The sequence below is a fragment of the Pteropus alecto genome, unplaced genomic scaffold (assembly GCF_000325575.1).
Source record: "Pteropus alecto unplaced genomic scaffold, ASM32557v1 scaffold76, whole genome shotgun sequence".
In the NCBI taxonomy this organism is placed as follows: domain Eukaryota; kingdom Metazoa; phylum Chordata; class Mammalia; order Chiroptera; family Pteropodidae; genus Pteropus; species Pteropus alecto.
The window spans coordinates 3,842,237-3,856,088 of record NW_006443138.1 but is presented as its reverse complement, the minus strand read 5'-3'; the positions used below and the strand labels follow the sequence as shown (position 1 = coordinate 3,856,088).

General features: G+C 32.7%; 1 protein-coding gene and 1 pseudogene across 2 annotated transcripts in view; one reads left to right on the top strand and one right to left on the bottom strand.

The window, feature by feature from the left end:
• The window catches only part of MSRB3 (methionine sulfoxide reductase B3), a 141,194-nt gene that overhangs the window by 95,785 nt on the left and 31,557 nt on the right, over positions 1 to 13,852 (bottom strand). The gene's annotated exons all lie outside the window — the stretch shown is intronic.
• LOC112472555 lies at positions 11,393 to 11,511 on the top strand (annotated as a pseudogene).

Here is a 13,852-nt window from a genome sequence, read left to right as displayed (position 1 = left end):
GAAGAAAATATGGAGGCAGGAAAAGAGCAAACCAGAGGCAAACAGAAAGGTGCACCTTCAAGTTGGCCTGTGAAGTAGCGCCTCTCCTGACTTTACACAAAGCTTGTTGGGTCTGCTCTGGCCTGGAAAGATCCATATGAAGAGCTGGCCTATCACTAATGGCACGTTGGTCTCTCATCTCACTGGATTCCATATTACACTAGGCTTCATCCGAATACCTACGTCTTACACTGTTAATATTTTCCAAGCGGTAGAAATGTTTTCCTGAGAAAAGTTTGTCCTATCAGAACAAGCCTCTCCACAGCTTGAATGCAGAACGCTCTTTCTTAAGTAACCCACTGACTACGAATAGGTGTTTCTGTTCAATTCACTATAGACTTCTTAAAAGTTATGTTTTTATTTATTTGTTGCATCTTTGTTGATTTTGTTCCAAAAAATCATTAATTGCAAATTTAGCACGACAGAATATCTTGGTTAAAATTATTCTTTCCAATGGCATGGGTAATTAAAATCTATACAATTAGAATTAAACAATTCTGTCCAAAATATTTTTGTTAATATATGTTCATTCATACAAAAAGACCAATTGTGTTCCCAAAGTTGAGAGAACTAAGCTACCCATCTGTATGTCATTTAGTACAAGAGAAGCAACTGCAGGTTTAAATTACATGGTATTGGATTGCAATTTCCTAACATTGGATGCTTTTCTGCTTTTTTACCTTGAGTCATTTACTAAGGAGTGTTCATAAAAAGTAGCTTAAAGCACAGATGCTTGCAAATCGTTTAGGCAAAGATGTTTCTCTCTTTTTCTTTCTCCCTCTATCAAAAATCTCTCTTTTCTGAAGAAAAAGAATAAAACTGTTGGTCAGTATTGACGAATCATGTCAAGTATTTGTATAAGGAGAAAAGGTAAAATTGAAAACATCTGATTGAAGTAAATAATACAAACATAAAAGCTTTACTGGTGAATGAAGGGTATTGAAGAGACTTTATTTCATAGATTAGAAATTACTTTTGATCTAAACATTCTTAAAAACAGATTATTTTCCACTATGAACCATCTCATTAACTGTGCTACAGAGACCTCGTTTTAATGGCAAGCTTTGAAAGAGTGCTGCTGTACTCTCTTGTTAGTCTCCGTCTTATTTGAGAGGGGGATGGAGATTTCATTCCAGCTTTCTTTGTTTGTCTTTCAAGAACCACTAAAGCAGTATTCACACAAATTTTGTAGGAATGTGCCCTATGTCATAGCCTACAAATTATTTGGTTTTGGTGCACTTAAAGGTCATCTTCCAAATTAGCAAAATTTTCCTACATCCTGGCTTTTCAACCTTAAATATAAATATTGTTTCCTAACTGTAAGTGAGGTTTGTTCTTTAAGAAATACTAGTGCTTATTTAAGTTGTCAACTTTGTACATTTTTATTCCTTGGTCATACTATGTTCTCAAAATAATTAGGCTTTTAAAGTGTACCTAATAGCAAAAGGAAGTGTATGTAGACTAGAAACAACTATTGTGATTTAATATTAAACAATTCAATGAGAAGTTGGATATTAATAAATTTCTTGCCACATAGTTTAACAATAATATACTTCCCGGACAATTGAAAGCTATACTATTAGCTATTTAACATTATAACCGAAAGTCAGCATATATAAACATAGAAAGGCTTCACTTTTGTCTCTGACTTCCCTTCTTCCTATCAGACTCACTTTTCTAAAGTCATATGGTGCCACTGTTAATTTTGAAGAAATTATTTCATTTTGAAATTCTAGAATTCTTTGGATGGTTTCCCTTTACTATCTTCACTTAGGTACTGTAATTTTCTTATTACACAGGGTAATTTAACATTACTATTATATAACATCTGTTCAATGACCTCTAAATTGGCTTAGAAGTATGTTACGGAAAGATTTTTCCCTTTATTTAAACGTTTAATAGAGTACTTTGAAGGCAGAAATGAGTGTGTGTGCATACACATGAACACAAAGTATATTTGAGGGGGCAATACTGCCACTTTGGTATCTAACCATAACACCATTCCCTACAGAGTAACTGTGGTATAGATCTTGAACCCAACCCAAGGGTATTTACTGAAATATGCCCAAAGTCCCTTTTTATATTGAGGCTTGTTCCATGTTGTTGCCTCAAAGCCAGTATTGTCTTGAAGCTGCAATGGGAAGCTCTTGCTCTAAGCAGTAATAAACTTAGAGTAAGAGTTCATGTTCTGGCTCTGCTTGCTCCCCACTCATGTGACTTCAGGCAAGTCAGTCTCTCTGGCTTTGTATTGCCACCTGCGCAGATCTGCTGTAAGGATCACATCAATTATCGCTTAGTAAACATTGTCTGAATAAATGCAACATCACGTTATCATTCTGATTACAGTAAATTCTGAAGTTAAAACTGTATTTTAAAAGGTCAGGTATTTGAGTGTGCTGAAATATTTTACTGGTAATTACTTTCTAGAATAATTCCCTGAGAAGAGTATTTTCCTCACAAGTTATCTTTTAAAATGATTAAAATAGAAATTGAAAGGAGGAGACTAAAATTTAGTGCCTACTCTGTGCCAGGCACATTTCAAGACACTATTACATAACCACGTTTAAGGCTATCAATAATTCTAAGAGGTAGATGTCATGCCCATTTTACAGATACAGAAACTGAGGCTCGGAGAGGTTATAACATAATACACTAGGGACAAATAGCAAATAGATATATGGACTCAAAGCTAGGGCTGTCTGACTACAAAGCCCATGGTCATTATATTTACTGAGGAAAAAAATATGATGTAACTTTCAAATCTTTAATTATATGACAACTTTCAGCTTAAAAACTATCACTAACAATAAGAGTGAAAAGTTATAATCTCTAAAGCACACCCAGAAGAAATAAATACACTTGTCTATTAGTTAATGTCTGTTTTCCCTGTGTTCATTCCTTCAGCACAGGGTCAGTGACAAGGTTCAAACAAGATTCTCACAAAGTCTATAAAACGTTGAAAGGCTTTTTAACTTCCTGTTAAGAAGTAAATCAGATCTGTTACCTAAATCTTAGAGCACTTTTAAGTCATAAATCTTATATTTCAGTGTGAAAAAAAATCAAAACAAAACTTAAAGATCCCATAACTTTAATTTTGCTTCCAGGATCAGAAATAAACTAAACTATTAAATATTTTCCCAAGATAATAAGAGATAATAAGACTATCTTGTTTTGCTTTGAGTTAACTGGGTTAAAACTGTAACATTCATGTTGAAATATCTTGCTACTATATTTTAAAATGGTATACTTTAATTTTCACAAATAAATTTCAATTTTCAGTTGGTTATTAATCTGTCAAATTGGAAATCTGAACAAATTTTTATTTCAGATTTAGTAGTGTTAGGAATTTCCAAAGAAGTGGTCACTTATAAAGCCATATCTAGTCTATTTTTTAGACTAGAATGTAAAAATACTCCATGAACCATCTTTTTTCATGTTTGTTTGTTTTGCATGCCAATAATTCAATAAAGGCTTTTAGGGGAAAAAATGCAAAGCACAGAGAAGAAGAGCTCCATGCTTGTAGAAGCATAACCAATTCTTCTGATTTCTTCTCTTAAAGTAGACCTATATAAGAGAAACATTCCTGAGATTTAACATGCCATCTAAGATGTCATGACACTTTTGCTTCAGTACTGTGATTTCCATGAAACTAGGGTTGCAGGGCTTACTTTGAAGACTATTGATCCAGGCACTGTGCTAAGTAAAATATACTCATTCACTCACTCATTTATTCAGTAATTATTTATTACCTACCTTATGCTAGTATTATTCTAAGTGTTTAGGATATTCTGGTGAACAAAATTAAGATCTTTCTTTCATGGAGTTCCCATAACACAATGAAAATAAGTAAATAACATAGCCTCTTAGAAGGTAATAAGTATACAGGATGGACAAAAGCAAAACTGCGCAGAACAAAGAGGATTGGCAGTGCTATAAGTAAAAGCTGTAACTTTAAATAGAGTGGTCAAGGTAGGTCTCACTGGGAAGGTGACAGTTGAGCAAAGCCTGGATGAAGGAAGAAAGGAAGTTGGCTGTACTGATAATCTGAAGGAAACGCTTTCTGAATACACAGAGGAAATGGCCAAGGCAAGAGATGAATACGTTATGAATTTTATATTCCAGTGGCAGAGACAGGTAACTGCAATACAAGTGCTAAAACCTGAATATAAATGGAGCAGATAAGCAACAATTTAAATATGCAAGGAATATGCTTTGAAACCAGAAAATTTGCAATTACATATCTTAGTACAGACAGTGTCTGGCATTACTGCTTTTACTTCTAAAAGAAATCTCAGTGAATATCCTTTCAGCAAAATGCTGTACCCAAAACGGGTCTCAGAGAGTATCTGTCCAGCTGAACTTTGAATACAGAACCAGAGGTCAGCCTCTGCTAACTACCCCGTGTGGCTGACATCAAACCTTTCAGACTCTAGATCTTCATTCCCAACCTGGAGTCACATGTAAGAAGACACTCAATAGACATTTATTTGTGATGAATTTTTGATGGTCCTTGAGAGCAAAAACCTTTAGCCAAACAATGCTTTTACCCTTCTGAACCACTTCAGTAACTCTCCCCTTCAAAATAATCTTGTAGGTGATGGGAGGGAACATGCATAACTAAAGATCAGTAACTCGACTTAGTTTCCATTTTTTAAAAAACATTCTTAATTTTCACATTTAAGTTCAGTTTAATTTCATCTGTCCTCCAAGTCCTAAATATAACACAAAGAAAATAAAACCCTTGGTCTGAGGAGTCAAAACGCAGACAATTGTTTGTTTCTACGGTAAAGATTTTTCTTTTCTATGTGTTAGAATAATCGTAACTTTATTTGTCATAGTAATGAAAGCATTTCATGCCTTTTTGCTGTTTTTCTATTTCTTCACATAAAACAGTTCTACTGATCAGTTCGCATTATATTCTAGTGATGCATGCATGGAGTTCTAACTAACAACACTGAGCACTACAAGCATGCCAAGGCGACCTATCATCTTAAACTTCTTGCATTAAACAAGACCTTATGTCTTGTGGCGCATAGTTGAATGATAAAATTGGTCTTCTGGTTTTCATACTGAAGATTTGAATAGATAGACTGAGAAAATATTTTCAAGCAAGTTTTTCTTCCAAGTAAATATACCCTGATAAATTCATCACTATGTTCACTCCTTTCATCTGTATACTCTTAGTACCAGTGTATTTACTCTGTAAAGTACTATTTACATAGGCTAATATAGTATTTTGCAATTATTCTCAAATGTCTTTGGTTGTTTCTGCTTTATTTTCCCAGATTATAAATTCTTGGAAGATATAAACTATTGAGCCTAATATTAATTTGTACTTTCCACGACTATTTATTAAACACCTACAGTGAATCAAGAACTGTGATGAGCACTAGAAAGTTAAAAAATGAATCCAGGTTACCGCTCTAGGAGAGTACATCTTTCAACAAGAAAAGTAAGAAAAGCAATCAATGTGTCTTATAGTAAAAATATATGCACAGTTTTGTGTATAGAGAGTTAACAATGAAGACATTAACACTCTTAAACTTTTCCCATTTAGACTGACTCAGTCCGGTTATAATTGAGATATGGAAAACTCACATAATCTGTAGAAACAGAACCTACAGGGTCAGAGGGCCGGAGGAAGTTCAAATAGGGAAGAGAACTCCATCTAGACAAGCAGAAACATGTAGTGTGGTCAAATGTGCACAATGTCAAGGCACTAAGTATCCTGTCCTGATGAAAAAACTGCAAAGAGTCTTTCACATACATGGTATCAGTGAACTTAACGAGGCAAAAACCAGATAAAATGTAGATTCAGATTTGAAAGAGGAGAAATAGGGGAGTTGATAACTAAAGTAGTTTTAAAATTAAGGAGTAAATGTACAAACGTTTTCTCACTGTAAGTTGATGGAAGTCAATGTATTTCCCACATCTAAAGCCTATCAATGACTTAAAATTCCAGCCTTTAATAGTAAGTTCCATTTCTGAGGCTGCATGCTTTTCTTGAGAGGAGACAGTGGGGAGGTTTGCTACTACGTTCATACTGATGAAACATCCACCTGAATGTAAGATGGAAACCACATTTTACATTTCTTTTACTTGTGTATTAGCAATTTTTAATTTTTGAATTCATGTGTAGTAGTCATTTTATCAGCATTCTTTTAAGTATCAAAAAGAACTAAAGAGTACGTATCAACTCTTAAAAATATAATGTCAATACCAAAAGCAATGATTTTTATATTAATGTAGACCATAAAGCCTAGAGTTTAGGAAAATATTTAAAACATGTCTTGATCCAAAAAAGCATTTTCTTTCTTGCAAAGCATATGAGTAAAAAGAGAATTTATATTCTAAAGGCACTTCCATTATCAAATGACAGTAGTGGAAGAGAAAGACATTTAACTTCAAATCTTTCTAATTGCACGTGAAACGTCTGACAAAATTGGAGATCCCTGTTTTTAATTTTTTTTTTCCAGTATAGATCTTCACTAGGACATCATAGCCCATACAGAAAAAAAAATTAAAAACAGACAGGCTCATTTCCATTCTACACTTCACATGCAATCAAAAAGGCTTGCAAAAAATAGCTTTCTCTGCCATACTCCCTAGCCCCCTTGGGAGCACAGACTTCAAGGGAGATGAGAGGTAACCACCCACAGAAAGGAAGGAAAGGAGCCCTCTCTTAGATTACTATGCACAATTTTATTTAAATGTAACTTTAAGTCTTCATTAGAAAGAAAATAAAATTTATATTGTCTAAGAGCTCAGCTTTGTAAATTTCTAAAAAAAAAATTACATTGTTGCCCAAATCAAATTTAAAATCTAAATTAATCAAGGACAATGAGCAGAAAACAAGCCTACTTAAATTGCTACTCAATGGACAGACAGCTCAATTTGAGTCTATACGAAAAACCTGGTAAATTGGAGGGGGGAAAAAAGTCAAAAATTTTACAATTTTCTCTATCACCCAGAAAACTAAAGAAAACATGTAAGGATTCTCTTGAATTACTCAGTATCTCCTTGAGGGAAAGTGCACATTTATATTTCAATTATTTTTGTATTCTCAGCACTTTGTGCCTGGACAAGAGTAAGCATTAAATAAGTATATGTTGTATTTAAATATTTATTCTACTCTCCATTTTAATTATTGCTATTTAAGTTTTCTTCCCCAACCCCCCAGGGCCACTGACCAGTACTGGTCCCTGGCCTGTTAGGAACCGGTCTACACAGCAGGAGGTGAGCAGCCAAAAGCCAGCGAAGCTTCATCTGTATTTGCAGCCGCTCCCCAGCGCTAGCATCACCGCCTCAGCTCCACCTCAAAACATCAAGTATTAGATTTTCATAGGAGCACCAGTCTCTGGTGTCAAAAAGGTTGAGGACCACTGCTCTAAGTGATGTCTTTGGTGCTGTTTCGTAGAATTTAGTTTAAAACCCACAACAATGGTATTTGCTTAATAAATCAGTAAAATGAAAAAAGAACAAATGATGATGGATTAAATTTTTTCCTCTGTTGCTACTCTGAATCTTTTATTACCTCTCTAGAGTTTCACATTCAAATCTTTTATTACGACTAATATTTCATTAAATCTCTGGATTTAAGACTATAAGATTACCTAATCCAGCGTTCCCCAAAATGTATACTGCCTCCAAAAAAAAAAATGCTAATGGGTTGTTCTTCTTGAGGGGGAGGAATTTCCATCTTCAAACCAGATTAGGAAAGTCTAGGTTACATGGGTTTCTTAATGAAGACCTTTTCAGAGACTTTCTTATGCTGATGTGCATTATTAAAAATGTGGTATTTTGACACACTATTATTTTATGAAGTAAAAAAAAAATGTTGCCAAACCATGACACAATACTTTCTTATCACAATGATTTTTTAAAGATGATCCTGATTACCAAGATGACAAAACATAAAACAGTGCATCTTAGAATTTATAAAATATGACAATACGCAGTTTCTCAGTTTGATGATGGGATCCGTTTTTTAGGATATTAGTAAATATCAGATTATAATTTAGAAAATGATGAACTTCTAGTCCAAATCCGACTTGGTTTTCCGAGGGAACCAAGGCCCAAAGAAGTTACTTGACATGCTTACATGAGAGCTAGGTTCTCTTGTTTGCAGTGTTCCTCTTCTAATTTATTCATTCATTACATTTCTCTCTTGGACCCATGCTTTGTCATGCTTTAACATGCCCATCTTTAACTAACCTATGTGTACCTACATTCCATTTCCACCCCCATACCGCCATCCCCCACCTTACCACCTCCTGCTAATTACATCTGTGCATTCCTTCAATATCCTTCAGAAGAACTGTCATTGCTCCAAATCCTACTCCATGAAGCCAGTCTGCCACTCTGGGCAGAATAAAACACAATACTTCTCACTTCTATTCCCTCCCTCCATAGTAAAGCAAAGGAGAAAGTGTTTATACAGAATCATAAAACCATCATATACATAACTTCCTTCATTTGATAGATAATAGAACTTGAATCCAAAGTGGCCATCTTTCTCACCAGAATGTACATTTCTTAAAAACAGAGATCACATTATTTATAATGTGGCACTATTTTGATACATAAGATGATGCTATTTATTCACATCCATTCATAAAGCAAATATTTATTGAACACCTATTATGTGACAGACACAATTCTAGTTGCTGAAATGCAGTAGTGACCTAAATAGACGCCCTCCCCCGCAAAAAAAAAAAAAAAAAAAGTCTGCCTTTCTAGAGCTCACTTTGCAGCAACTAAGGATTTTCTTGTATTAAAAAAAGATTTTGGCCGATAAAACCCATCACCTTTCCCAGACATACTTGATGTCCCATCCCCTCTTTTTTTTATTTTTCTAGTTACTCTTGCTTATAGCCTGAGATTAAAGTTTCACAGAATAAATTTCTGGGTAATGTCAGATAATGTTAACACCTGAGGGTAATATCTAATTCTGAAAGATTTGAGAACAATGTCATATCATTCTCTGTTTACAGATAAAAATAGGAGAAAAAGTTACAAAACATATTCTTGGGATCAGAAAAGCAAGTTGGTGGTAGAAATAAACTAGTAAATACAGATTAAGCTTCTAATCTGTTTCTTCTTCAACACCAATAATGGCAAGCTCTGAAACTTGTGATGTTATCTAAAATTTGCACTAGAAATATTAAAATATTAATCAAATGAAATATGAAAAGCTGTATCATTCTGTGAGCTAACATGCATTTCTGTAACAAAACAAAATCTTAAAATCTGTGCTTTAGAATTTTCGATTTTCTTTGCTTGCTTCAAATTCAAATAATTTAATGATTTAAATTAGCATTCTATTTATCATTTGCACTTATGTGGCTGAATATGATAAATATATCTAGTGTTGGAAGAAATGCTTATCATAGTAGTTATTCAGTAAATTTAAATTCTATAAACGTACAGCTCTTACAAATCACCTAAATCACTGATATCTTTGTCATTTCATGATATATTTTTTATAACATGAATTTTGGGTATGGCTAATACAAGTACAAATATACTAAACATAAAAAAAAATAGAAAAATAGGTAATTAAAATAAATAAAATGGAGATTTAAAATTTTTAAATAAACGGTTAATTTTAAATGCAAAGGTACAAAACGTAATTAGATGATTTGCCATTGCATCTCAATAAAATCTATTTTAAAGCATTTTAAATTAAAATGGATCTAGCAAAAGCAGCCGTGAGAAATTCAGTCTCTAAATAAAATGTTTAGGATAAAACTATAAACTAGAAAAGACTGATAATGAAAATTCATCAAATCTCTAGCCTCAGTATTAGTGAGTCTTTGTGAACTCACTAATATTGCCTCATTCCTTCATTAAACACATGTCTGGTGAGAATCAAAGGTGGCTCATGCTCATTTTAATAAATCCTTCTATGATCTGTTATGTGACATTATTGTGAATATATGTTCAGATAAATAAACATCTATAACTTTACCTATATGATTCCCCAAGTCTGTATTGTCTAGATAATCTAACCTGTAGAATTATCATTTGCTTTTAGAACTCAAATGTTTTATATTCTTTACACCCATTGTTAATCAACTAGTGAATAACAAAACTAAAATCTATTTTATTTTTTGTTCATGCCCATTTTATCTCTGTTGCTACTAGGTATTTCTATATATTTCTAATTATTAATATGTAATATGAATAATTTGTCACATTCAACAAAAAGTTAACAAAATTCACATTTAACAGACCATATGCCCAACACCTTATTCATACAGATGCATTGTTCTATAATAATTTAGCCTTGTGCAGAAATAAGTTTTAACTCATGCAGTAATTAGATGCTATATAGCAACTTTTCAACATTAGCTAAAACTTTATTATATCATAGAGCTACTAAGATATTTGGTTTTAGAAAAAATATAGCCACATCGGAGTACTCATTAATGAACATTTTAAATATAAATTTTCTTAGTTTCCAAAATTATTTTAATTCATGCAAAACCTGATTCATGCTTAACAGCAACATGTTAAACTAATAACATATTCAAGATTCTATAAAAATTCAAAACATAGCAAAACAAAATGTGAAATTTTTTTTAATTCTTGGGTGGTCTGCTGAAGAAAATTTAGCTGCATATAAAACTATAAATTACTCTTAAATCAGCTATTTGAATACAAGATAAGTTAATTTATGAAAACTTGTTTTAGTTTACAGAAAGTCTATACATGAAAGACAATTTCAATGAGATGTCCAACCATGAGGGAATTAATTGGAATCCTATTGAAAATGGAAAAAGGTTTTGCACTCCACAAATACTGTTTGAATGTAATATATGTAATATAAGCAGAAAAATTTGTGGTTTGTAAATCCATATGTTCTTAACTAGATATTCTTTACGTACTTTTGTTTAAGTTTTCACAATGCACCTATGTTGCTAATATCAGTACCCTTTCATGCTGTGAAAGAATGTAAATCTAGTGCCATCTACTGGAAAAAGTGGATACCATTCAACCAATTAATTGCAAATTTTCTGTGAATCAAGTGAGTTGAAATTTGTATGTGTATTTGTACACGTATGTGTATTAAAAACTACTTCTTTTTTTAAAAAAAAATCTTCCCAAAGGATTTTAATATAATCAAGTAAATTAGGTAAGACAAAGTTGTAAGAATGGTGAAATTGGAGAATAGAAGCATTAATCCAAACACATGGGAGAGACTTCCACCGGTGATACCAATACAGAAATCAGAAATACTGCATTCCCATCAGTTTTTATATTTGTTTCACGTGCATCTTTGAGAACACAGATTCTGAACCTATGGTCAAAGAGCGTTCTGAGTCTCAGAATTTACAAAAAAAATACTTGAGTCTACAGCCATGCCTCCCTGAACGTGCCCAATCTCGTCTGATCTCGGAAGCTAAGCAGGGTTGGGCCTGGTTAGTACTTGAATGGGAGACCACCGAGGAATACCAGGTGCTGTATGTGTTAAATAAAAAAGAAAGAAAAAAAAGAAAAAAAACCTGAAATTATATGAAAACTTGTGTGTAGGTGCACATGTGTATTTTCTGGGAGAGTCATAACTTTTAGCAAATTACTATGGAGATGGTTCATCTTTTCATGACCCAAAAAAAGTTTTAAAAAAACTAAAATAGAAAGCCAATATATTCGACAGGTAAACAGCACACTGATGACTTCGAATATTTTCAAAAGGTAAATATAACATCTGATGCTAGTAATGAACTATTGCCAGCTCAAATTTGAATAGTAGTACTTCTTATTTATGGATGTTGCTTTGGTACATATCTCTTTACAAGTATTTCCTCATTACAAATGGAGAATTTAAAGCATAACAAATAATAGTAATTTACTCCAGAGAAAAGTGATCAAAAGAGCCAGAATTCTTAATTCTCATAAGTATAATATGCACTTATTCCCTTCCTCTGTTTATCTGCCGCCAAAACTCAAATCGTTTGAGAGAAAACATAAAAGCAAGTCTGGATAATATATATTGAATCTGTTATCATTTTTTTATTTGGTTAGCTACAATGTGATTCATACCTAAGACAGACACTATATTGTACTAATGCAATAAAGTGAGAAAAGAGAAGTGAAACTGTTTTTCACTACTCAAAAGGCAACTAAACTATGAACTTCACTTTTAATCTTCCCATATGAGTCTCAAATAAATTTGTACTCTCTGTTATAACTATTAATTCATCTATATGTAAACTTTCCAAATGTTTATTCATTCATTTAACAAATATTTATTAAGTACCAGGCACTGTGGTAAGCTCTGGAGCCGCAAGCCCCCGGTTCACAGAGAATTCTAGCTATACAGATTATACTCTATAACTTGCAAATACCATTTGTAAAATATCTCTCTTTAATACTTCTAATTTCTATATTAGAATACTATGATATCTTTACAAACTGCATAACAGCCATGTGGCTCTTCAATCCATGGAGACTTAGATATGCCACTAAAGTCAAGTGAGAGTAACAACCACATATTATGTGTATGATGTTAGAGAAAAATATAACATCGCTATTAGTACTATTTAGACAAACACTCTCTCTTGACTTTGAAAGCTACCTTGATATCTAGTCTAAGCTAAAATTAGACTTAATTTTTCAAGTATTAAAACTATGTATAAAATTGTGCTTCCTAAACCCTCCTGAGATAATGCTTCAGTCTCGGTTTAGAGGTAAGGAATTCTAATGTTCAAACATGGAAAATATGCCTGTCCTCCCACCACAACCTATCAGATTTTTCTGTAAATTCCAAGCCATTAATTAGTACTGAGTTTTAAGATTTGACTTAGCTAAAGCCAAACGAAAAACAAATGACCGTTAATAAAATCAGAATTTAATAGATTATCTAATTTGAATTTCTCATTTTAAAGATAAAGAGACTAAGATCTAGAGAGGTTTACTGATATGTTGAAGGTCACAGAAGTTAATGACAGAGCTGTGGTTAGAGTTTTCTGACTCTCATTCCAGTGCTCTTTTTAGTACATAAAAGAAACTATTATAGGAAATTAAGCAGAAATTCTGAGAGAGAAAAATTACCTTTAATTACAAACATGAGCAAACCATAACTCAGATGCACTTAATAAGCTCTAAATTAAAATTATGCTTTATTAAAAAATAAAAAGTAAAGGAAGTCAAAGCTGAAAAATGATAGATCACTCTTCTGGGATATGGCCTTCATACAGGTCAATCCGGTTATAATCAACTTTAAGAGCCTGTTCCAATTATTTTTTAGTTCTGGAATTATTTCGTATTGAATAATGCCTGAAATTAGTAGGGAACTGGCTAAGGAGCAGAAATCTTTTTGATTTACAGAGATTTTTGTTGTAATGGGTTTTGACCAGGGAAGAGTAAATTAAAGCAAGACTTCAAACTTTCACCTTAATTTCCTGTATCTCCAATTTTGACCTCTTCTCTCCCTACTTGTACAAATAAGAACTAGAATTCCCCTTCCATTTCGTTTTTATTTTTTGAAATTTAGTTTGTTTCATTACTGTTGAACCTAACAATTTCTTCGACATTTCTATATTTCTATGAGTAAAATTCTGGTAAGAGAAATGGATGATAAAGATTTTATGAATATTCGTTGTAAAATATGTAAATACTAGAAGACAGACTTTCATAACACTTTAAAAAGTAAGTGGTGCTTGAATGGCTAAGGAATTATGGAATACTATTCTAGCCAATTCATTTATTAAATTAAAATAGGTTTGCAAGCCAGAAAGACATACTTTCTCTAGGCTTTCATCAGTGCTGAGTAAGAATAAAAGAAATGTGTTATATATTTATAGGACTA